Raw genomic sequence first — 24,204 nt, forward strand, 5'->3', positions numbered from 1 at the left:
CAGTCTTTTAGATTTAAGCACAATGTTGATCTCAATATATATATTGTTAAAATTTTAAGTCATACACAAAACTACCATTCCCAACATTTTTGTAGCACGTATCACCCTTACAAAAAATTTTACAAAATGCTTACTGCGTCAAACCTTGGACATACAAATCCTAACTCTATTATCTAAAAAACTCCATTTTGAAATTATTATATATCTCCTCTCATTTACGTGCTTAAGTTTGCTCAGTGTTATTACGCAGCTCGATTCCTTACCTTAAAGCTGTCGCCACACGTCAGCTTCCTCCGGGCACCTAGCTGCGACTCCCGAGTTTTTTACTGCGCGCGCTCGGCTCTCTTAACCATCAAAGATCCTCCTCCTCAAAAATATTATACTCATTCCACTTTGTGGTTGGCAACTTCCAACTTGATTTTCTGGATCTACCCTGATCAGACCTTACCTTTCAATACTACAGAAAGTACTTGAAAGAATACGAAATGAGACGATGAGAAAAGACACTTTTATTAAAAGACTATAATCACACTGCAAGAACTCGTACTAAACATCCAGAAATGTCTCAGTTCAGCAGGTGGGTCCATAGATGATGACATAGAGGGCCTACGGTATAACTGGCCACGCTTTCCCACCCGAATCTTACCATAATTAAGTCATTCCGTCCTTGCCCTGACTAAGTGAGCAGCCGCGTAGTTTTATGTACCCCTACAGAGCCGTAGAGCGCCGTCGGATTCTGAAAGTACAATACCACTGTCAATGTTTTACATAAATAAGCCGGTAAGAATTTTTTTGTGCATATAATTTTTACACAGGATGCCGTTATAGAGCGTTTATTTAAGAAACACCGTAAAACGAGCTTGTTCACAGGGACTAAAGCTGTTAACGGTACGAGAGCAAGGTCTATCGTATGAGTAGATCGAAAAGCATCCTATCGACGACTGCCGACCATGGTGCACAGTCTCCAACGCGGGCGTACAGTTGGCATAGTTCGTATTGAGACCGCACATCTTCGGTTATGCCGAAGTTATTCATGTATTTATTAATACTCACGTTTCCTGGAATTGAAAAATTACTGAATGATAGTATTTATAACCCATAGACTCCTGATATCTGAATAGCAAAAGGGAACTTTTGTCAACAAGTATTTATTAATAACGGTTACTTGATTCGCGCCAGAATGAATGTACATACTTTCCCTACGTATCTCTTCGCTGACGTCACGAGCGACTTCTGCTTCGGCACCTCATCCCACTGTCTCTGAAAGCGCCAAATGGCCAAATGCCTCTGCCAGCCAGTCTAGGAACCTACCGCTCGCACCTTACTCCAGAAACAGTGCAGAGCTGATACAGTCACTTCACGTACGTGAAATAGCGAAACTGGAAATAAAGTAAAATGCGCTGTTATCTGCAGATAAGGGATACGTTACAACACTGAGGTCAGCACGATTTATAATGTTCCTCCATTCCTTAGGTAGGACATGGTTATTAACACGGTGTGTGATCACCACAGACGGCATCATATGCTGTGCACGTGCTCCCACGCTGGTCACCAAACTGGCAAGAAATTTTTCAGCTAGGGTGTTTCATTCTTCCATCAACACCGATGACAACTGCTGGATGCTCTCTGGTGCACATGGAGCAAAGTGCCAGAGTAATCTTGACCTATCAGTCTATCGTCTTCAAAGGTTTGCGACGGTGCCAAACAGCGTAGGGATTGGACAGAGGAGGATTGGAGGTAGCGTGCTTTCTTATCGGACGATTAGTGATTATGAACGTGCCCCGATAACACTGGACAACACGTAATGCACCCAGATAGATTATCGCCCGTGATCGTTTTGGTGGTCTAGGTGTTGTGGAGTGGGGATGCATAATTCTGGATGGGCGTATTGACTTCCCAGTCTTTGAATACGGCTCACTCACTGGTCAACGCTGTTGTATACCTCAATTCAAAATGGTTCAAATGGCTCTGAGCCCTATGGGACTTAACATCTATGGTCATCAGTCCCCCAGAACTTAGAACTACTTAAACCTAACTAACCTAAGGACAGCACACAACACCCAGTCATCAATACCTCAATTCCTTCCAGATTTTTCGAGGGGCGCATTCGGCCCAGACTTCATTCTTATGGATGACAATGCACGAACGCGTCTAACTGAGCAGGCGGACGTGCTCTTGGGACGAGAGGAGACTCGCTGAATGGACAGGACTGCCCCCCCCCCCCCCGACTTAAATCCCATCGAACACTATGCAGTGCGTTAGGGAGACGTGCATTACCGAGGGCAATAGGTTTATAGAAATTATGATTTGTACAAGGTAATTTATAGTTCGTAGAGTTACGGTTTAGCCAACGGTCTTGCCGCAGTGTTAACACCGGTTCCCGTCAGATCACCGGAGTTAAGCGCTGTCGGGCTGGGCTAGCACTTGGATGGGTGACCATCCGGGCTGCCCCAGCGCTGTTGGCAAGCGGGGTACAAATGGTTCAAATGGCTCTGAGCACTATGGGACTTAACTGCTGAGGTCATCAGTCCCCTAGAACTTAGAACTAATTAAACCTAACTAACCTAAGGACATCACACACATCCATGCCCGAGGCTGGATTCGAACTTGCGACCGTAGCAGTCGCGCGGTTCCAGACTGTAGCGCCTACAACCGCTCGGCCACTCCGGCCGGCAAGCGGGGTACACTCAGCCCTTGTGAGGCAAACTGAGGAGATACTTGACTGAGAAGTAGCGGCTCCGGTCTCGTCAAATGACATACGGCCGGGAGAGCGGTGTGCTGAACACATGCCTCTCCAAATCCGCATCCAGAGACGCCTGGGGGCTGAGGCTGATACGGCGGCCGTTCGATACCGTCGGACCCTCCAAGGTCTGTTCGAACGCAGAGAGTTTCGGTTTCCAGTATCATTTTTACATATACATTGCGTGGTCACGAAATCATTATTAATTTTATTCCATTGTCAACTACATCATCGCTATATCAAGAATTGGACCGTTTAAAATTAACATCGTTACTTAATTGAACACAAAACTAAATGCATTTTTTGTAAACGAGACATGGCAAACACTTCACAACTCCTACTGGAAAAACTAATTGAACAAGCATTATCTGTTAATTTCCTCAATGTGTTCTGTCCAATGTGGTTTAATTAAAGATCGAGTGTTTATACAGCCGAAAAGTCGCTTGAATGATGAAAACAAAAAGGAAACCTTGTAAATTATTGCAGACATTACATTCATTTACAACGAAAATTGAACGGATAGTTAAAGACATTATAAACGAATGCAAAAGTTAGTTAAGATATTTTAGAAATAACATAGGAGATGGATCACAGTGGTGCGTTATGGTTCTAAATATGGGCAGAAATATCACAATGCTAAAAACTGTTCTGAGCAAGATGAGCGGCAGCAAACTCCTTTTCCCGCTGATTCGTCCGCTGCCCCCTCGTGCTCCGCGTAACAGGGCAGCAGACGTTCCCTGCTCTCGCAGCTGGGTGTGCAGATTATCTCTTCTCGATGAGAATGAGCCGGCGAGAACTTCCGCAATATAATCCTCCGGCGAGAAGCCCTCTTTGTTCACCGAGCAAAGTTTGGACTAACGTTAACATTACCGAAACACGCTCGCGGCGGAAAATATCCACCCGGCAGCAGGCGCTGAGGGTGAAATATGGAGGAATACGTCTGTAGCCAGCTAAATGCAGCACTCCAGCTTCCAAAGGGGTAATTTTCTGAAAAGCGAAGAACCATTACAGAAATTCGGACCATCCACTTGCATTTAAAAGCCTTTCCTTGTAAATGGTGGGTGTGGCATACGCAGAGGACAGAACAAAAACTTTTGTTGCAGAAATATAATGTACTTTTTTTAGCATGCGCTGCAGGCCGTTAAGCCCTACTGGAGGCTGTTTGCCGAACGGGCACATAGTGTCATCAATTAAGCTGCATGTATCATTTTTTCTAGAGGTATTGTGGCAATTTAAGCGGCCTAGAGAAACTCTAGAGCTCTTTGCCAAGGTCAAAATTCACAAATTACCACATATAACCTGCATCATATTACGGCATACGTAACTGACACAGTTCATTATGTGCCAGTAGTTCCACAAGCAGGGATACAACAAAACACAGATAGTATTGTAAATGTGAGTTCATACCTACTATGCTGACTAAAGATGTATTATGAAGAACGTAGCACCGAGAGGCATCAACCTAATGACAAAATGACACACAGTGATAAATTATTTCTTTCTCACTCTTCATTAATCCGACCAATGTTGTTATAGTCCATTGTGGTTCATAACTGATATTAAAACGACTGTTCCCTTCCACGTATTTGTTAGCAACAAGTGTAAGTGCAGTAACATCTGAAAGAAGATGGTTCAAATGGCTCTGAGCACTATGGGACTTAACTTCTGAGGTCATCAGTACCCTAGAACTTAGAACTACTTAAACCTAACTAACCTAAGGACATCACACACATCCATGCCCGAGGCAGGATTCGAAACTGCGACCGTAGCGGTCGCGCGGCTCTAGACTGAAGCGCCTAGAAACGCTCGGCCACTCCGGCCGGCTTCTGAAAGAAGAAATTAACAACATGCTTAAGGACATAAATTAGTGAATTACATGAAAACGGTAATAAATTCTGCAGATTGCGCTGTTAAATTTGTGTCCCATGGTGTGTGCCCATTTAACTTCTGCTCTTCCACACGATCAGTACTGAGATAAGTCAACGACATCTATGCAGTATTTAGCAGTGTCGGAGTGTCTTCGATCAAACTGCGATATACTGCAATCCTGTGCATATAATAGCATGAATTTGGTTTTGTGCATCTGCCGTAATGCGTTCCTGTGAAGTAATGAAGAGTTCGTCAGTTTTAAAATAAATCTTGTAACAAACGATGTGATGGTGAAATGAAAGGGAATCACTACAGGAGAATATATGACAATAATGAATAATTTATAACTTTTTGCAATAGTGCTAAAAGTAAACCTTAGTCAATGTCTGTGGGGTATGAAAAAAATTGGAAATATGAGGAATTCATTTCTAGTAATGTTTCTAATAGATTTCCCTCGCCTGAAGCGGGGTTGCTTTATCGAACTCCAGGTTTTCTTTCGGTTTAACTAACGAATATTTACGGTGTGCAATGACTTGATGTGACGTTAAATGCAACACAAAGTATTACGAATCTTTATATTTCTGTCGCGCATATAGAAAAACCAAATTACGACACGTAAAACATTTATAAAAATGTGAGTAAAGGAAGTGAGGGGTTTCCTGGAATAACGTTTACATCTGGGGAGTCTGGTGGCTAGCAGAAAATGTTCCTTCAGCCACTCTGTATCAATTCTGGACGAGTGGGTTATCACATTGTCCAGCTGGACCTGCCCAAGCCCGTCGGAATGCACAATGGACATGAATGGATGCAGGTATCAGACAGGATGCTTACGTTCGTGTCACATGTCAGAGTCATATCTCGACGTATCAAGCGTCCCATATCACTTAAACTGCTCACGCCCCACACCATTACAGAGCCTCCACAAGCTTTAATACTCCCCTGTTGACTTGTAGGGCCTATGGATTCATGAGGTTGTCTCCATACCCGTACACGTCCATCCGCTCGATACAATTTGAAACGAGACGCAGCCGACCAGGCAACATGTTTGCAGTCATCAACAGTCCAGTGTCGGTGTTGACGAGCCCAGGCGAGACGTAAATCTGTGTCATGCAATCATCAAGAAAACCCCATATTGGCACTTGTTGATGGCCCAGCATTGAAATCTACAGCAATTTGAGGAAGGGTTGCACTTCTGTACGCTGAAAGATTCTCTTCAGTTGTCGTTGGTACCATTCATGCAGGATTTTTTTCCGGCCGCAGTTGTGTCGGAGATTTGGTGTTTTACTGGATTCCTGATATTTACGGTACACTCATGAAATGGTCGTACAGGAAAATTCCTACTTCATCACTATCTCAGAGACTTTATGTTCCATCCCTCGTGCGCCGACTATAACACCACGTTTAAACTCACTTAAATCTTGATAACCTGCCACTGTAGCAGCAGTAACCGATCTAACAACTGCGCCAGACATTCGTTGTCTTATATAGGGATTGACGACCGCAGCACCATGCTCTGTCTGTTTGCATGTCTCTGTATTTGAATACGCATGCCTATACCATTTTCTTTGACGTTTCAGTGTAATTCTAACATGATGAACTGTTTATTTAGAATAAGTTCTAAGGACGGGTTACTTTAAAATTGCACTTCATCACTCTGCCATCGACCAGATAACAGAATGGAAGATATTTCAATTGGCATCTAGAAGGACTTCTGTGTTTCCTCTAGTAAACTAAAGGATTATTTTTCGATACATGTGGGTCGATACTTTCTTGCAAGTATAGTTCGACGCTATGTCGTGCTGCTCATTCCTCTGATATTTAAAAAAAAAAGATTTTGTTTTTTTCTAAAGGCAAACCCAAGTTCCCACAAATTTTTCTGTAATTTCTGCACTGCACGCGTCGAAGATTGTTATTTCTGCACTGCTCAGCGTGTGCAGTTCTGCAGAAACAAACACGAAGTGTTTATCACAAAATTGTATTTTGGTTCACATTGAATATCTCCTAAAATTACCTATCTTTGCAACCTTAATACGTGAATGTAGTTTACTGGAACCATCTGTCCACAGTCAGGATACGCGTGGTTTAGCGGTTCCTTTACTGTAGCTCCTCGTCAGGGAGTGTGTTCTCTTATACAAGTTGATATCTTTCTGAAGCATATTAACAGACGATGGCAGCACTGAAGAAGAAAGAAAATGTTCAGCAACAACAGATTTTTTGTAAATAAAAAAGTATGTTAACACAAAAAATATTAATTTAAGTGTGCTCACTGTATGATCATAAATGTCCGATCGACTGTTAGTAGACATTAATTAGAATTTGTTTACCCTTCGGCATTACCACGGCTAGGAGTCTTCTCGAGACACTTCAAACCTGGTGCTTGAATGCCTGTGGAGGAGTGGCAGACCATTCTTTCTCAGGGGTCGAAACCAAATAAATAAATGACGTTGGACGTCAGAGTCTGGACTAAACTAGATGTTCTAACTCATTCCAGAGGTATTTTCTTGGGTCCAGATCGGGACTCTTAGCAGATGCGTCCATTCCAGGGATTTTATTGTCCACAAACCATTGCGTTTCTGATGGTGCTTTATGAGGGTACATTGTCATGCTGAAACGAACAATCATCCTCTACGAGTTTTTCCATCATCGTAAGGAGTAAACAATGATGTAAAGATGTAAAGTGTCTTCATTTCCGTCGCAATTAGCGTTTTCTTAAGCGCAACGAGGGTCGCCACCGTAATTACTAAAACGAATACTATATCGTGATACCCCCTCCTCGGAACTTCACTGTTCGCACTACCGTAACAGCAGGTACCCTGCTCCAAACATACACCAAACCCAAATACTCCCACCGGATTGGCACGGGGAATAGCGTGATTCATCACACCCAAATCACTTGTTTTCAGTCATCCACTCTCCAGTGATGCCGCTGTTTACAGCACCCCAAGCGATGCTTTTATCTGCATCTCGTGACGTCTCGTGGTCAGTTCCGTATTACAAGAGGTGTGCGGATAGTTTAGCGAATTGTCTAAAACTATTTGCAATGTATAGTTGTAAGAAAGAGAAACTTGAACTTTAAATACGAGTAGTACAGCCAATAATCAATATAAGCTTTCAAAATGTGTTTAAAACTAACTCTGAAGATTAGATGTGTATATCGTATAAAAAATGGAGAATACACATCCTGAAGCATCAGAGAGTACTTGCTTGGGTAACAGCGCACTATACGGGAATAAAACTTGTAGTCAGTGACAAAGATTTTAAGGTTCAGTTGGTTGTGTAGATGAAGACGTTTGTACAGGATAATCTAGCGAAAGGAACTGCGTCAAACTAATCTTTGAAATGATGCCCACTAATAAACAAAACAACAACAATAGAACGAATATAGATTACTGTTCAACGTCACATCAACAATTTGTATCAGTGCAAGAAATGAAGTTCGGATTGAGAAGCCAGGTGTGATCTTTTAAAACGAATCATTCTTATTTTCCACAACAGATTTAGAAAAACAGCGTGAAGCTTAAATACGGATAGCCAGACGTGGATGTGAACCGCTCTGCTCTAGATTACATATCCAGTCTCTTACCGCAGCACCAATCCGGTCGCTAACAACAATAATTTTGTTATCAAAAATAAATCTTCACTAATATTCAGAGATTTGACACGGATTATAAAGTGTGTTACATTACGAAGCAATTACATAAGGAAAATGGTTTTCTTTTACACCGGCAATCACTATAATACCGCCGTGTGTGTATGAGTGTGTGTGTGTGTGTGTGTGTGTGTGTGTATGTGTGTGTGTGTGTGAGTGAGTGAGTGAGAGAGAAAGAAAGAGACCGAGAATGAAGAGTAGGACTGAAAAAAAGAGATCGGACATCATAAATCATAAGTAGCTGTCAACGAAAGATAGAGTCCGCCCCCGGTAGCTGAGTGGTCAGCGTGACAGACTGTCAATCCTAAGGGCCCGGGTTCGATTCCCGGCTGGGTCGGAGATTTTCTCCGTTCAGGGACTGGGTGTTGTGTTGTGTTGTTCTAATCATCATCATCATCATTTCATCCTCATCGACGCACAGGTCGCCGAAGTGGCGTCAAGTCGAAAGACCTGCACCAGGCGAACGGTCTACCCAACGGGAGGCCCCAGCCACACGACATTTCATTTCAACGAAAGATAAAAGAAACATGCTTCTCTCTTCTTTTGTTTCGTTCTTTGTAATAAAGGCAACGAATGATATACGTAGGTTTCACTCGAAACATTTACTAACTTTTCATATCGGGAGTATTGTCCTGTCATTTACTTTAATTGGTGAATTATACATTCTAGCAGTAAAAACTTTAGAAAGTATTGCTTTGGGCTAATTCCCGGGCAAATGCCCATCTACCTATTCCCTGCCCAATGGGCATTCCCCGGCCCACATAATTAATATGACAGTTGCATGAGTCATATCACTTCGTCATGCGATTGCGCGGGAGCTAACTAGCAGATCAACAGCAATAACAGCAAGAACGTTAATTTCCCCTTCTTCTGTCGCCACTTGTCTCCTTCTGTTACGCTGTCTAGGTGTTGAAGAGATCAGTTTCACGTACCTTGTTGACGTCTATTGAGGTATCTTGCCACATACAACATACAAGAGTGAACTGCATTTTTCCTACCCTCTACATATAACATGAACATGTTGGCTGTTTCTGCATTGATAAATCTCATCGTCCACTCACGACCTACCGTCGGACTGTCACACATTGACCAGCAAGTCGCACTGCACTCAACGAACACAACCTAACTGTAAGCAGATATAACAATATCGTACCTAGCAACCACGCAAGTTGAATGGCATAAACAAGTGTCTCTGTGGAAACCTTTCAAAATACGATATCTTGTAAACGACTCACACTAGAATCCTGCAAAAAACCACTGATATTTTAATTTACTGTACTTTTAGTTTGTTAATGACAATTTTCATTAATCCCTTTAAAGAAGTACGTTTGTAATAATGCTTGAAAGCATATTTTTTGTGCAATCTGTTGACTGCCTGTCAATACGCGCTCCTGACTACCAATCCCTTCCACCGAGCGAAGTGGCGCAGTGGTTAGGCACTGGACTCGCATTCGGGAGGGCGACGGTTCAGTCCCACGTCCGGCCACCCTGATTTGGGTTTTCCGTGATTTCCCTAAATCACTCCAGGCAAATGCCGGGATGGTTCCTCTGAAAGGGCACGGACGACGTCCTTCCTCATCCTTCCCTAATCCGATGAGACCGATGACCTCGCTGTCTGGTCTCCAAACAACCCAACCCAACCCAACCGATCCCTTCTATGAAAACTGCACATCAATAGCATTTTTCCATTTTCGTAATATCTGTGGTGCAAGTTTTAGGTGATTCACTCTGTATTCCTGTTTCTGTGTAATCTGAGTGTTCTGTGTGTCAATTTTTCGTGTATTGCCCGCAGAAGACGTCAGTGTGTACCGAGGAAACTTGTTCCTCGAACTTTGTATGACAATAGGAAACTTCGAACTGGTAGTTTTCGAGAACCCGGGCGGGTGCGCAAGTCTTTTGGCGCCAGTGAGCGATGGCTGCGCCGCAGCTGGCGGCGGGCCTGGAGTTAGCGGTCCCCACCCCTTCCCCATCACACCCGTACACCCCCTCCCTTCAGCCCTGACGCGGCTGCAGTTCTGATTAAAGCTGGCTCGCAGCTGGCGCCTACCGTCTATCCGCCACGTGCGACGTCCCGGCTGATACGGTTGATGAAAACGAGCTCCCAGCTATTGTTTGTGGCAACAACACTCTGTTCGCTGCCAGTCGCCGTGCGGAAACTCTAGCATTGTCACCGCGGACAACTTCCTAATGGGACTGGTCGGAAATTGCCTTCCTCGAATCGAATGGCCATCTATCGCGTCTGTCCTCTCTGCGACACAGTGGCTGTTCGGCACAGTGAACCGTGTTCCAGTATGCGTCAATGCAGATTACAAGATCTACGTTCCCGACGCTATTTGGCGAGGAACGTTGCGTGTGCGCTAAGCAACTGAACAAACAATCGTCACCCGAGTGATGTGGAGCAGTGGTTGATATGCGATACTCGCTGTTCGAAGTGACGGCGTCTATGCAGGGTGTCTAACACGTTGCCTATCCCGCTTCACTCTGTTTAGCTCACTACACAGAATGTTTCAGTCATTACATCAAGGTGATAGTTCCAGTCATGGGGAACAACGTTTGTTTGGGACATAATGATCGCTGACGCTTTTCAGAGACTCTAGGCGCCCTTTAGTATTTCCCGGTCCTTGAATCACGAGATTTCACCGAAAGGGCAGGGTCTAGCATCCAGGCGTTCAGCATACTAGCCGGCCAAAGTGGCCGTGCGGTTAAAGGCGCTGCAGTCTGGAACCGCAAGACCACTACGGTCGCAGGTTCGAATCCTGCCTCGGGCATGGATGTTTGTGATGTCCTTAGGTTAGTTAGGTTTAACTAGTTCTAAGTTCTAGGGGACTAATGACCTCAGCAGTTGAGTCCCATAGTGCTCAGAGCCATTTGAACCATTTTCGTTCAGCATACTAAAGGATAGCTTTAGTTACAGTGCAGCTACTCATGAGGGTCTGGTGTGGGCTATAAATGAGAAGTGTTTGTGGGAAACCATGTGAGCGCCAGAATCACTCATTTTCGAAATTTTTGAAATTGTTCTATGTATTGCTGCTAATACTGTAGGCAATAATTCAAGTGCCATGCCATTCCCATTTTGTTCAAAGTATAGTCCTAAGATGGCACCTGGGGTATTTACATAACACTGTCCATGGAGACCGATGTAACTGCCTACGCAGACTCTCAGTGTAGTAGCTTTCTCTGTGCTTTATCCATGGATCTAAATATACGAGGGTTGACTGAAAAGTAAAGCCTCCACCTTCGTAACTCTTTAACAGTTGGCAAACTTAGGTATGCGGCAGGTACTGGCTTGTCGTGTAGCCTCTACTCTACAGCTACAATTGCCGGGAAGCCTTAGCATTGAACGGTTGTGTTGTTACAGTGTAGATTATTGAACCCTGCGCAGACGGTCGATCAATGCGATTTAAGTAACGTGCAATCATTCAATTCTTGACAGCAGCAGGTGTCACCCCAAAAGAGAGTCATCAGAGAATGAAAGCAGTTTATGGTGGTTTTGTTGATGTGAATACTGTCCGTCGCTGGGCGAGTAAGTTTAAAGATGTTGAGGCTGGAACATTTGACCTGCGTGAAAAACAAAGATTGGACGTCCTGTGGCAGCAATCACAGAGTTTCACATTCAAAATGTTGACAGATTGTTTCAGTGCGATCGTCGTATCACTCAGAGAGAAATTGCAAGCACAATCGGCATTTCACGAGAACGTGTGGGTCACATTATTGCTTTTCTTGGCTATCGGAAGGTCTGTGCACGGTGGGTACCACCGATGCCGACTTCTGAAATGAAAGCGCACAGACTTGAAATTTGCCAGGAAGTCCTCTCGCGTTCCAGCATGATGGTGACGCCTTTCTCCATTCAATTGTGACAGGAGACGAAACGTTGGTACACCATTACGATCCGGAGACGAAACGTCAGTCTATGGAATATCGGCGCAAAGACTCGCTCCAGAAAAAGGAACTGAAGACGCAGTCATCAGCTGGAAAAGTCATGGCCACAGTGTTCTGAGACGCAGGTGGTGTTATCCATGTTAATTTCATTGGTCGTGGAACAACAACAAATTCATAGCGTTACATCACAAAGCTGCGAACGACGGCTAACAAGGGCCCGAAAGGAAAAGGGAAAGGTTTTCCTCCAGCATGACAGTACTAAACCACACACTTCACGTGCCACCACAGCAGAGCTTTGGAGACTGAATCTCACCACCGTACAGCATCCTCCACGCAGCCGAGATTTTAGCACCGTCTGACTTCCATCTGTTCCCTATAATGAAAGACGATCTGAGGGGACATCATTATGCTTGTGATGAAGACGATGAGACAGCTGTGAGACTGTGGTTGCGGAAACGGTGTGTTGACTCATTTCGTGACGGCTTCAGAAAACTTGTTCATCGTTGGCAGAAATTTATCCAATTGGCTGGTGATTATGTGGAAAAGTAAATACTGGTAATTAAAGAACACATTCTAAGGATTACGTATGTGTTTTAGTTATTAAAATATTCCCATCCAAACCCAATTAACGAAGGTGGAGGCATTACCTTTCATTCAACCCTCGTAGAATCTAATACTGTAAGGAAGAAAGCGGCAGATAGGAAAGACTTGTAAGTTCATGGGAAGGATTACATTACATCTGTAGGGATAAATAAACCAGCAAAGTGCAGATCTATGGTTCTTGAAGAAGTTCAGTAACTGGTCAGGTGAGCTAGACTGAAAACCCCCTTCACAGTCATTAACATGCAGGAATAAGACTTTTTTGATATGGGTGTACTAGCGGATCTGCACGTCAGTACATTCCAAACCAAGCTGAAACAACTCTCTTCAATTACAGTGATTAATTCTAATAAAATTCTGGTCAAGGAGACTTTCAGTGAAATTGAGGAATGCCGTGTTTGCTCAATCTTCAATTAAGGTTATACAGTGCAAAACGTGACGCTTCTGGAGGATCTTCCTCAGTTAAATCGATCACTTCAAATGAGTACCGAAAAAAAGAAAGATATTTTGTCTGTGTTTTGTAACAAAGATAAAGAATACCGACTGTTTGATGGAAACGTTTGTTAATGAAGCAACAGAATTAAACTGACAGTTACAATTAAATTTCAAAACACTTAACTTTCCCGTATTTGTTATTTCAAAGCTTTTCTCCAAAGTTTTTCTTTTCAGTATTAGTTACATTAGTATTTATGATCCAATAGGACAATTATTAATGACAAACAAACATTACATAACATTTGAGATGTTTTTCCTTCCGTTTCCTGAAAAAGATACCATTTGGCACTTACACCGTTCCCACAAACACTCCTCAGTTATCATACGTCAGAGAACTTAATACATACGCTAATGCATTAATGCGGAACCTATTTATGCCGGAGAATGTTAATTAAGATTTTCGCAACTAGGTGCAAAACTAGCGCTGTGAATGCAAGGAAGGTGTGTAGAAATGTTTCCATGTGTAATGGATTAGGAATGGGAAGTAGGTAGATAAGGCCTAAGAAGTGAGAAAGGCGTAAGGTTGATTTTATTATAAGCCGCCACCTACACAGTTTGCTCAGTATCAGTACAGAAGACGTCGAAGAGATACTGCATCCGTACCACCACCTTAACGTTTCTCCATTGTTTTAAAATCAAGCCTGTAACAAGAATTGTAGTGTCCACCCTCCAAAACCGAAGGCCAGTCAGCTTAAAATTTTGGTACCTCATTCTGCTTAAACCTAGTGTACCATTCTGTTTTGGAAACAAGTTGTTTAGCTATGTAAAACGCTAGAGCTGGACTGTTAATTCATTTCTCACTCCCTCGCACTGCACTCACTACACATATTTTGTTTCATAATGTTGGACTACACACACTATCTGCTAGCATCAGACGTATGGTGGCGATGTCTGGTTTCCATTTTACTTGTCGCAACGCCCCATTTACTACCCTGAAACACTGAGTAAGGCCGGCCGGAGTGGCCGTGCGGTTCTAGGCGCTACAGTCTGGAACCGAGCGACCGCTACGGTCTCAGGTTCGAATCCTGCCTCGGGAATGGATGTGTGTGATGTCCTTAGGTTAGTTAGGTTTAAGCAGTTCTAAGTTCTAGGCGACTGATGACCTCAGAAGTTAAGTCGCATAGTGCTCAGAGCAATTTGAACCATTTTTGAACCACTGAGTGAGCTCTTGAGCTCAGAAGGAGGTTGAGTGAGGTATTAGTAATATAAAATGCATAGCTTTGGACGTAAGATTTTCCAAAAGAGAAAAAAGAAAGAAGATTAAAGGAAGGAAAAAATTTATGTGAAAATTTTACGTAAAATAATAGAAGTTTTATTACCATTCTGACTGTTAATTTGTGTTATATTTTTTGGCAAATCCCTGCTCTGTGTTATCTAAGTAATATTTTACTGTACAGTATGCATCGCTTAATAGGTATTTTTCAATTGCCTCTTTCAGTGAGATCGTTTTAGCAATCTCTTTGATGTCATTGGGCATACAGTTTTATTCTGTGGTAAATATGATGCTTTCAGGTTTATCGTTCATGTAAGTTCAATCTACATCTTGTTTATAGGTCATGAATTTTTGCAGTAACCATCAATATTAATTCTGACGTGCAGAAAAAACTGATAACTTCCCTCCTATGGTGAAGTTAAAAAAGCCAGTGTTTTGAACAGATCCTTACGAGATGGATTACTACGTGGGTTAGTCAAATGTAAACCTTAAATATTTTTTAAATATTATTTATTCTGCAGAGGTGGTACAAAGCTGTATCACTTTTCAACATAATCTCCCCCAAGCTCAATGCAAGTCCTCTAGCGCTTACAAAGTGCATAAATTCCTTTAGAAAAAAATTCTTTTGGTAGTCCGCGCAACCACTCATGCACCGCGTGGCGTACCTTTTCATGAAAACAGAACTTCTTTCCTCCCATTGCGTCTCTGAGTAGTCCAAACATATGGAAATCACTGGTGAGTATGGTGGATGAGGAAGACACTAAAGATGCAGGTCTGTAATTGTTGCAACTGTTTTAGGGCAGTGTGGGGCCGTGCATTGTCATGTTGCAAAAGGACACCTGCTGACAGCAATCAACGTCGCTTTGATTTGATTGCAAGCCACAGATGAGTTTTTAGGAGATCTGTGTATGATGCACTGGTGACAGTGGTCGTTCTAGGCATGTAATGCTCCAAAAAGACGCATTTTTCGTCCCAAAAGGGAGTCAGCATAACCTTCCCTGCTGATGGTTGCGTTAGAAAATCCTTTGGTTTTGGTAAAGAGGAATGGAGCCATTCCTTGCTCGCTCTCTTCGTTTCCGGTTTGTGCAAGTGATCCCAGGTTTCGTCCCCAGTAACGATTCTTGCAAGGAAGCCATCACCTTCTCGTTCAAAGCGCCGAAGATGTTCTTCAGAAGCATCAACACGTCGGTCCCTCAATTTCAGGAGTCAGCTGCCGTGGCACCCGTCTTGAAGACACTTTGTGAAAGTGGAGCTCATCATGCACAATGTGGTGTGCTGACCCATGACTAATCTGTAATCATGCTGCAATGTCATTCAGTGTCACTCGGCGGTTTTCCTTCACTATGGCTTCAACTACTGCAGTGTTCTGTTGAGTCACAACTCTTTGTGCGTGAGCTGGACGAGGAGCATCTTCCAATGAAACCGCATCATTTGCTAACTTCCTCCTTCATTCGTAGAATTGCTGCTGTGACAAACATGCATCACAGTACTGAACCTTCACTCGTCGACGAATTTCAATAGGTTTCACACGTTCACTCTACAAAAACCGAATAACCGAACGGTGTTCTTTCCTGGTGCAAGTCGCAAGTGAGGCGGCCATCTTTATACTGATACTACGACGGTATGTGTGCATCTGCACTACGCTGCCACCTACAGGCCATTCTGCACGCTGTTTGTAGCACGCTTACCAACTTACAGGATGTTGTTGTTGTTGTTGTTGTGGTATTCAGTTCAGGGACTGGTTTGATGCATGCCCCTCTATCCTGTGCAAGTTTCTTCATCTCCCAGTACCTACTGCAGCCTACATCTTTCTGAATCTGCTTCGTGTACTCACCTCTGAGTCTCCCTCTACGGTTTTTACCCTCCACGCTGCCCTACAATGCTAAATTTGTGATCCCTTGTTGCCTCGGAACATGTCCTACCAACCGGTCTCTTCTTCTGGTCAAGTTCTGCCACAAACTCCTCTTCTCCCCAATTTTATTCAATACCTCCTCATTAGTTATGTGATCTACCCATCTAATCTTCAGCATTCTTCTGTAGCACCACATTTCGAAAACTTCAATTCTCTACTTGTCTAAACTATTTATCATCCATGTTTCACTTCCATACATGGCTACACTTCATACAAATGCTTTTAGGAACGACTTCCTGACACTTAAATCACTACTCGATGTTAACAAATTTCTCTTCCTTAGAAACGCTTTCCTTGCCATTGCCAGTCTACATTTTATATCCTCTCTACTTCGACCATCATCAGTTATTTTGCTCCCCAAATAGCAAAACTCCTTTACTACTGTAAGTGTCTCATTTCCTAATGTAATTCCCTTAGCATCACACGACTTAATTCGAGTGCATTCCATTATCCTCGTTTTGTTTTTTGTTGATGTTCATCTTATACCCTCCTTTCAAGACACTGTCCATTCCGTTCAACTGCTCTTCCAAGTCCTTTGCTGTCTTTGACAAAAATACAATGTTATCGGCGAACCTTATAGTTTTTATCTCTTCTCCATGGATTTTAATACCTACTCCGAACTTTTCTTTTGCTTCCTTTACTGCTTGCTCAATATACAGATTAAATAACATTTGGGAGAGGCTACAACCCTGTCTCACTCCCTTCCCAACCACTGCTTCCCTTTCATGTCCCTCGACTCTTATAAGTGACATCTGGTTTCTGTACAAATTGTAAATAGCCTTTTGCTCCCTGTATTTTACCCCTGACACCTTCAGAATTTGAAATAGAGTATTATAGTCAACATTGGCAAAATCTTTGTCTAAGTCTGCAAATGCCAGAAACGTAAGTTTCCCTTTCCTTAATCTTTCTTCTAAGATAAGTCGTAGGGTCAGTATTGCCTCACGTGCTCCAACATTTCTATGGAATCCAAACTGATCTTCCCCGAGGTCGGCTTCTACCAGTTTTTCCATTCGTCTGTAATGAATTCGCATTAGTATTTTGCAGCTGTGACTTATTAAACTGATAGTTCGGTAATTTTCACATCTGTCAACACCTGCTTTCTTTGGGATTGGAATTATTATATTCTTCTTGTCTGATGGAATTTCGCCTGTCTCATACATCTTGCTCACCAGATGGTATAGTTTTGTCAGGACTGGCTCTCCCAAGGCTGTCAGTAGATCCAAAAAAATGGCTCTGAGCACTATGGGACTTAACATCCGTGGTCATCAGTCCCCTAGAACTTAGAACTACTTAAACCTAACTAACCTAAGGACATCACACACATCCATGCCCGAGGCAGGATTCGAACTTGCGACCGTAGCAGTCGCGTGGCTCCGGACTGAGCGCCTAGAACCGCGAGACCACCGCGGCCGGCTCAGTAGTTCCAATGGAATGTTGTCTACTCCCAGGGCCTTGTTTCGACTTAGGTCTTTCAGGGCTCTGTCAAACTCTTCACGAAGTATCATATATCCCATTTCATCTTCATCTACATCCTCTTCCATTTCCATAATATTGTCTTCAAGAACATCGTCCCTGTATAGACCCTCTATATACTCCTTCCACCTTTCTGCTTTCCCTTCTTTGCTTAGAACTGGGTTTCCATCTGAGCTCTTGATAATCATGCAAGTGGTTATCTTTTCTCCAAAGGTCTCTTTAATTTTCCTGTAGGCAGTATCTATCTTACCCCTCGTGAGATAAGCCGCTACATCCTTACATACTTACAGGATAAGGGCGCGAATTTTCGATTTGTTATTAGAAATATAAGGTTTTCCTTTGACTCACCGTCGTATTTTTTATTATTATCTCAGGGCCCTTTTTTCTAGTTTGGAAACAGTGCCCATGTTTTACACATTATTACTGAAATAAATTACACAGTTGTGTATGGGATCAGAAAAAACGTAGGTGTGCCATCGAAGTCGCATGGTAATCTCTATAGGACACCATGGTCTTGAAATGGACGTCAGACGGGTAATGTCATTCGGACACAATGCCGTGATACGTACTATCCGTTATAGTAAAGCTTAGGGAACGTCGGTGGGCAAGTGGGAGAGCTAGTATAGGGGCGCTCGCCGGACACACGGCGGTAAACGCGGCGCTGCGACGTAATTGAGTTTGTTGTGTCGCGGAAGGCGGCACTTGTTTAACATTTCCGCGGCGCGGCCGCGCGGCTTCGATTTATCCTGGCGCTGTTTGTCCTGCGGTAATTAAGCCCGCGCGTGCCCTGGCGGCGCCGGGACAGCACGGGACGCCACTGCAGGGAACGGGCCTCGCCCCGCCCCGGCGGCACTTGTGTTCTCTGCAAACAGACGCCAAGTTCCGCTCACCGCGCCCCCTGCAATATTTACTTCCCTGGCAAAGTTGCCCCGAGACAAGATGCAGCGCTGCCGGCTGACTTACGGTTATGAGCTGCGAAAGGCGCTCCCCACCCTCTCCTCCCCTCCCCTCCCCCAGACCCACTCTTCACTCGGGCAGCCCTACCATACCTCAGGCTCACCACAGCAGAGGCATGTGCCTCGGCGCCAACATTCGTATGCCTTGCTCACGGTATGCGAAGGGCGGAGCGACTCACCAGCTTCGGTTAAAGTGGAGCGAACATTAGTGAACTTGTACCGACGTAAGGTGCAGCCTAAGTTCACTGCCGCCCACTTATGCCCAAGGATGCACTGGAGGGACTGAAGAAAGCACGGCACAGCGAGTATCAAACCATACGAACACTACGAATGTCGCATTATAGTTTATCAACGGTAAAACAATTTACATGCAACTTTACTCGGAAATAGTCATCATTTGTGCTGTGGAAACTCACTTTCAGAGCACTGAATGGTGTGAATCAAGTGAACTTAGTTCATAGTTCGTGGTTTTTGTGGTAGCTCACGGTAAGAGCACGAGAAGTGCTGTAATCAGATTTCTCAGAAATATCGCTCAGTCGAAGGCGAACCAAAATAAGGGAACATTTATCCCGGGTTGTGCATAGATATTCAACCGTTTCTGAGAAAACGACCGTTTTAATATTCGACCTAATTTGGTGACTTTTAGCCGATGTTAAGCTCAGTCAAACTGGTGAAATAGTAGCTCCCGAGGCAGCCTCTAATTTTTTGCATCCCATGTTCGAAACATGATTAATGTTTTTATTTATTTTATTTATTTTTCATTTGTTTGCCCATATCCATAGAAGGCTGCTATATGAATGCATCTCATCAAGTAAGGCATAACATTATAACTGGGGTTCACCATCAGTGTCATATATATATATATATATATATATATATATATATATATATATATATATATATATATTCAGATTGTGAAGGGAGACGAAAATTTAATAGTCATGGGTGACTGGAATTCGAGTGTAGGAAAAGGGAGAGAAGGAAACATAGTAGGTGAATATGGATTGGGGGACAGAAATGAAAGAGGAAGCCGCCTGGTAGAATTTTGCACAGAGCACAACATAATCATAACTAACACTTGGTTTAAGAATCATGAAAGAAGGTTATATACATGGAAGAACCCTGGAGATACTAAAAGGTATCAGATAGATTATATAATGGTAAGACAGAGATTTAGGAACCAGGTTTTAAATTGTAAGACATTTCCAGGGGCAGATGTGGACTCTGACCACAATCTATTGGTTATGACCTGTAGATTAAAACTGAAGAAACTGCAAAAAGGTGGGAATTTAAGGAGATGGGACCTGGATAAACTAAAAGAACCAGAGGTTGTACAGAGATTCAGGGAGAGCATAAGGGAGCAATTGACAGGAATGGGGGAAATAAATACAGTAGAAGAAGAATGGGTAGCTTTGAGGAATGAAATAGTGAAGGCAGCAGAGGACCAAGTAGGTAAAAAGACGAGGGCTAGTAGAAATCCTTGGGTAACAGAAGAAATATTGAATTTAATTGATGAAAGGAGAAAATATAAAAATGCAGTAAGTGAAACAGGGAAAAAGGAATACAAACGTCTCAAAAATGAGATCGACAGGAAGTGCAAAATGGCTAAGCAGGGATGGCTAGAGGACAAATGTAAGGATGTAGAGGCCTATCTCACTAGGGGTAAGATAGATACCGCCTACAGGAAAATTAAAGAGACCTTTGGAGATAAGAGAACGACTTGTATGAATATCAAGAGCTCAGATGGAAACCCAGTTCTAAGCAAAGAAGGGAAAGCAGAAAGGTGGAAGGAGTATATAGAGGGTCTATACAAGGGCGATGTACTTGAGGACAATATTATGGAAATGGAAGAGGATGTAGATGAAGATGAAATGGGAGATATGATACTGCGTGAAGAGTTTGACAGAGCACTGAAAGACCTGAGTCGAAACAAGGCCCCCGGAGTAGACAATATTCCATTGGAACTACTGACGGCTGTGGGAGAGCCAGTCCTGACAAAACTCTACCATCTGGTGAGCAAGATGTATGAAACAGCCGAAATACCCTCAGACTTCAAGAAGAATATAATAATTCCAATCCCAAAGAAAGCAGGTGTTGACAGATGTGAAAATTACCGAACTATCAGCTTAATAAGTCACAGCTGCAAAATACTAACACGAATTCTTTACAGACGAATGGAAAAACTAGTAGAAGCCAACCTTGGGGAAGATCAGTTTGGATTCCGTAGAAACACTGGAACACGTGAGGCAATACTGACCTTACGACTTATCTTAGAAGAAAGATTAAGGAAAGGCAAACCTACGTTTCTAGCATTTGTAGACTTAGAGAAAGCTTTTGACAATGTTGACTGGAATACTCTCTTTCAAATTTTAAAGGTGGCAGGGGTAAAATACAGGGAGCGAAAGGCTATTTACAATTTGTACAGAAACCAGATGGCAGTTATAAGAGTCGAGGGACATGAAAGGGAAGCAGTGGTTGGGAAGGGAGTAAGACAGGGTTGTAGCCTCTCCCCGATGTTGTTCAATCTGTATATTGAGCAAGCAGTAAAGGAAACAAAAGAAAAATTCGGAGTAGGTATTAAAATTCATGGAGAAGAAATAAAAACTTTGAGGTTCGCCGATGACATTGTAATTCTGTCAGAGACAGCAAAGGACTTGGAAGAGCAGTTGAATGGAATGGACAGTGTCTTGAAAGGAGGATATAAGATGAACATCAACAAAAGCAAAACAAGGATAATGGAATGTAGTCTAATTAAGTCGGGTGATGCTGAGGGAATTAGGTTAGGAAATGAGGCACTTAAAGTAGTAAAGGAGTTTTGCTATTTGGGGAGCAAAATAACTGATGATGGTCGAAGTAGAGAGGATATAAAATATAGGCTGGCAATGGCAAGGAAAGCGTTTCTGAAGAAGAGAAATTTGTTAACATCCAGTATTGATTTAAGTGTCAGGAAGTCATTTCTGAAAGTATTCGTATGGAGTGTAGCCATGTATGGAAGTGAAACATGGACGATAAATAGTTTGGACAAGAAGAGAATAGAAGCTTTCGAAATGTGGTGCTACAGAAGAATGCTGAAGATTAGATGGGTAGATCACATAACTAATGAGGAAGTATTGAATAGGATTGGGGAGAAGAGAAGTTTGTGGCACAACTTGACCAGAAGAAGGGATCGGTTGGTAGGACATGTTCTGAGGCATCAAGGGATCACCAATTTAGTATTGGAGGGCAGCGTGGAGGGTAAAAATCGTAGAGGGAGACCAAGAGATGAATACACTAAGCAGATTCAGAAGGATGTAGGTTGCAGTAGGTACGGGGAGATGAAAAATCTTGCGCAGGATAGAGTAGCATGGAGAGCTGCATCAAACCAGTCTCAGGACTGAAGACCACAACAACAACAACAACATATATATAAAAGAATAATCGAGAGTATCAAGTATGGATTCAAGTAACGACATACGAATAAAATATAAGATAATGAAAATTTAAAAGTTTGTAACCCCTGAAAGTACACACACACATATATATGTGTGTGTGTGTACTTTCAGGGTTTACAAACTTCTTAAATTTTCATTATCTCATATTTTATTCGTATGTCGTTACTTGAGTCCATAATTGATACTCACTTTTATTCTTCAGTTAGATTTGGTGCATTGTCTTGGGTGATACCGATCTTAGAAACACTCGAAGCATAGATTTTCCGAACATCGTGGGACTCGCACGAAGTCAGGTTTGCCAGAAAGACATTTCTTCGTATGAACTTCACCCGGGAAAGAAACAATAATTTCTCAGCAACCACCGCAAAATGGATAATTTTTCCGAAAAATAGCGCTTGGAAATAATTATAAATCAAGATGCAATACAGGAAATTCACCGAAAATGATTTCAAATAATTTTTGCTTTATTTTTTGTTTCCTTTTCTTTCATTCATCAAACAGAATTAGTAGACTAATAAGGACAACGTTGAAAAATTTGTGTAGTCATCTTATACAGGCACAGGTAGGGATATGAAGAAACAAAAAATAAAATGTAAAAATAATAATCAGGTTTCGAACACGGGACGCAAAAGTGTGAAGCCGTGACCATAGCCACTGTGCCAACACTTCTGTTAGACTGTCTCTTTGGCAAAAGGTATATAAAGCACACCGCAAACTTTGACAATCGTTTTCTCAGGAAAGATAGAATACATACGGATAAGCCGAGACATGTGGTTGCTTAGTTTGACAATTCTTCCACTGAGCGACGTTTCTGGGATATGAGGTTACGGCACTTGCTGTGTTCTCCTCGTCAGCGTTTTTGGTCAGTGGAATGTCCACACTCTTGCGCCAGGTTTACATCGATGGAATTCCAGACGTGTCACGCCCGCACACATCTGCTTACCAAGAAATACATAGAATCAACAGAAAAAAAAATTACAAGAAACTGAAACAGGCAAGTTTCGCTGCCTATAGTTCTGCGGGTCCTGGGCTTGATTCAGACCGGGTCGGAAATTCTCTTCGCATGGGGGACTGAATGTTTGTGTTGTACTAATCACATTACCTTGATCAACATGTAAGCTGGCGAAGAGGCTTCAAATAGAAATACTCGCACAAGGTGACCAGATCGGGTCTTTCGGCCAATAATCCCGTACTATCATTCCACCAATTTTATTTCGGGGACCGTTCAAAATGTCAGAAGAACTATCACCAAGTGACAGGAGGCATAGTTGCACGTAATATTGTTGCACGGTTAACACTTTCTAATACTGCTATCAACCAATATGCTTAATTACATATCATTATTTAAATGGAATTATCAACTTTTTTGTAAAAGTACTCGGAAACTTTTGAAAAGACGACTACAGTACAGTAACGGTTTTTAACAGTTCTGTGATACTAAATGTAACATTTCTGTCACTAAATGTAACTGGGTTTTCTCTTTTGATGCAAGTCAGTTGTCAGGATGAGCATTCTAAATCATTCTGTCAGGGTGAAAATATTAAATTAATCAATTTTTCTCTCTTAACAACATGTGGGCAGGGTGGGTTCTTCCTTGGGTCGGGTATGAGGTAGAATGAAACAGAATTTTTACATAAGATAACTTTTATTGAAAGTTTCGTACAACGGTATCTTACTGGATGTTCTGGTTCGGAGAACGGCAGTTGTGTCGTTTGCGTAGCCTTCTGCTGCGGCAGCGGCGGCGTCTGATTACGCGTGGCAGTGTGTATCTCGTGTCACCGTCTCGCCCAGCCGACTGTAGACGCGCAGCGCGAGGTGGCCCGTTTAATTATTGCGAGCGAAGTTGTGCATCGGATGGTGATACCTTGGATGTGGCGTCCCAATGTTTCTCTTCTCTAAGCGGCCGCGTGTGTTGTGCGTCGGCCAGCGGAACGGCGCGGCGGGGGAAGGCCAGTGTCCCGGACTCGAACAACGGACTCCCGCTTGC

The 24,204-nt window shown here is 42.9% G+C and overlaps 1 pseudogene; it reads left to right on the plus strand.

Moving 5' to 3' along the window:
* Positions 1 to 2,346: 2,346 nt before the first annotated feature.
* LOC124607744 lies at positions 2,347 to 2,465 on the plus strand (annotated as a pseudogene).
* The last annotated feature ends 21,739 nt before the right edge of the window (positions 2,466 to 24,204 follow it).

This window comes from Schistocerca americana, chromosome 3 (genome assembly GCF_021461395.2).
Source record: "Schistocerca americana isolate TAMUIC-IGC-003095 chromosome 3, iqSchAmer2.1, whole genome shotgun sequence".
Lineage (NCBI taxonomy): Eukaryota > Metazoa > Arthropoda > Insecta > Orthoptera > Acrididae > Schistocerca > Schistocerca americana.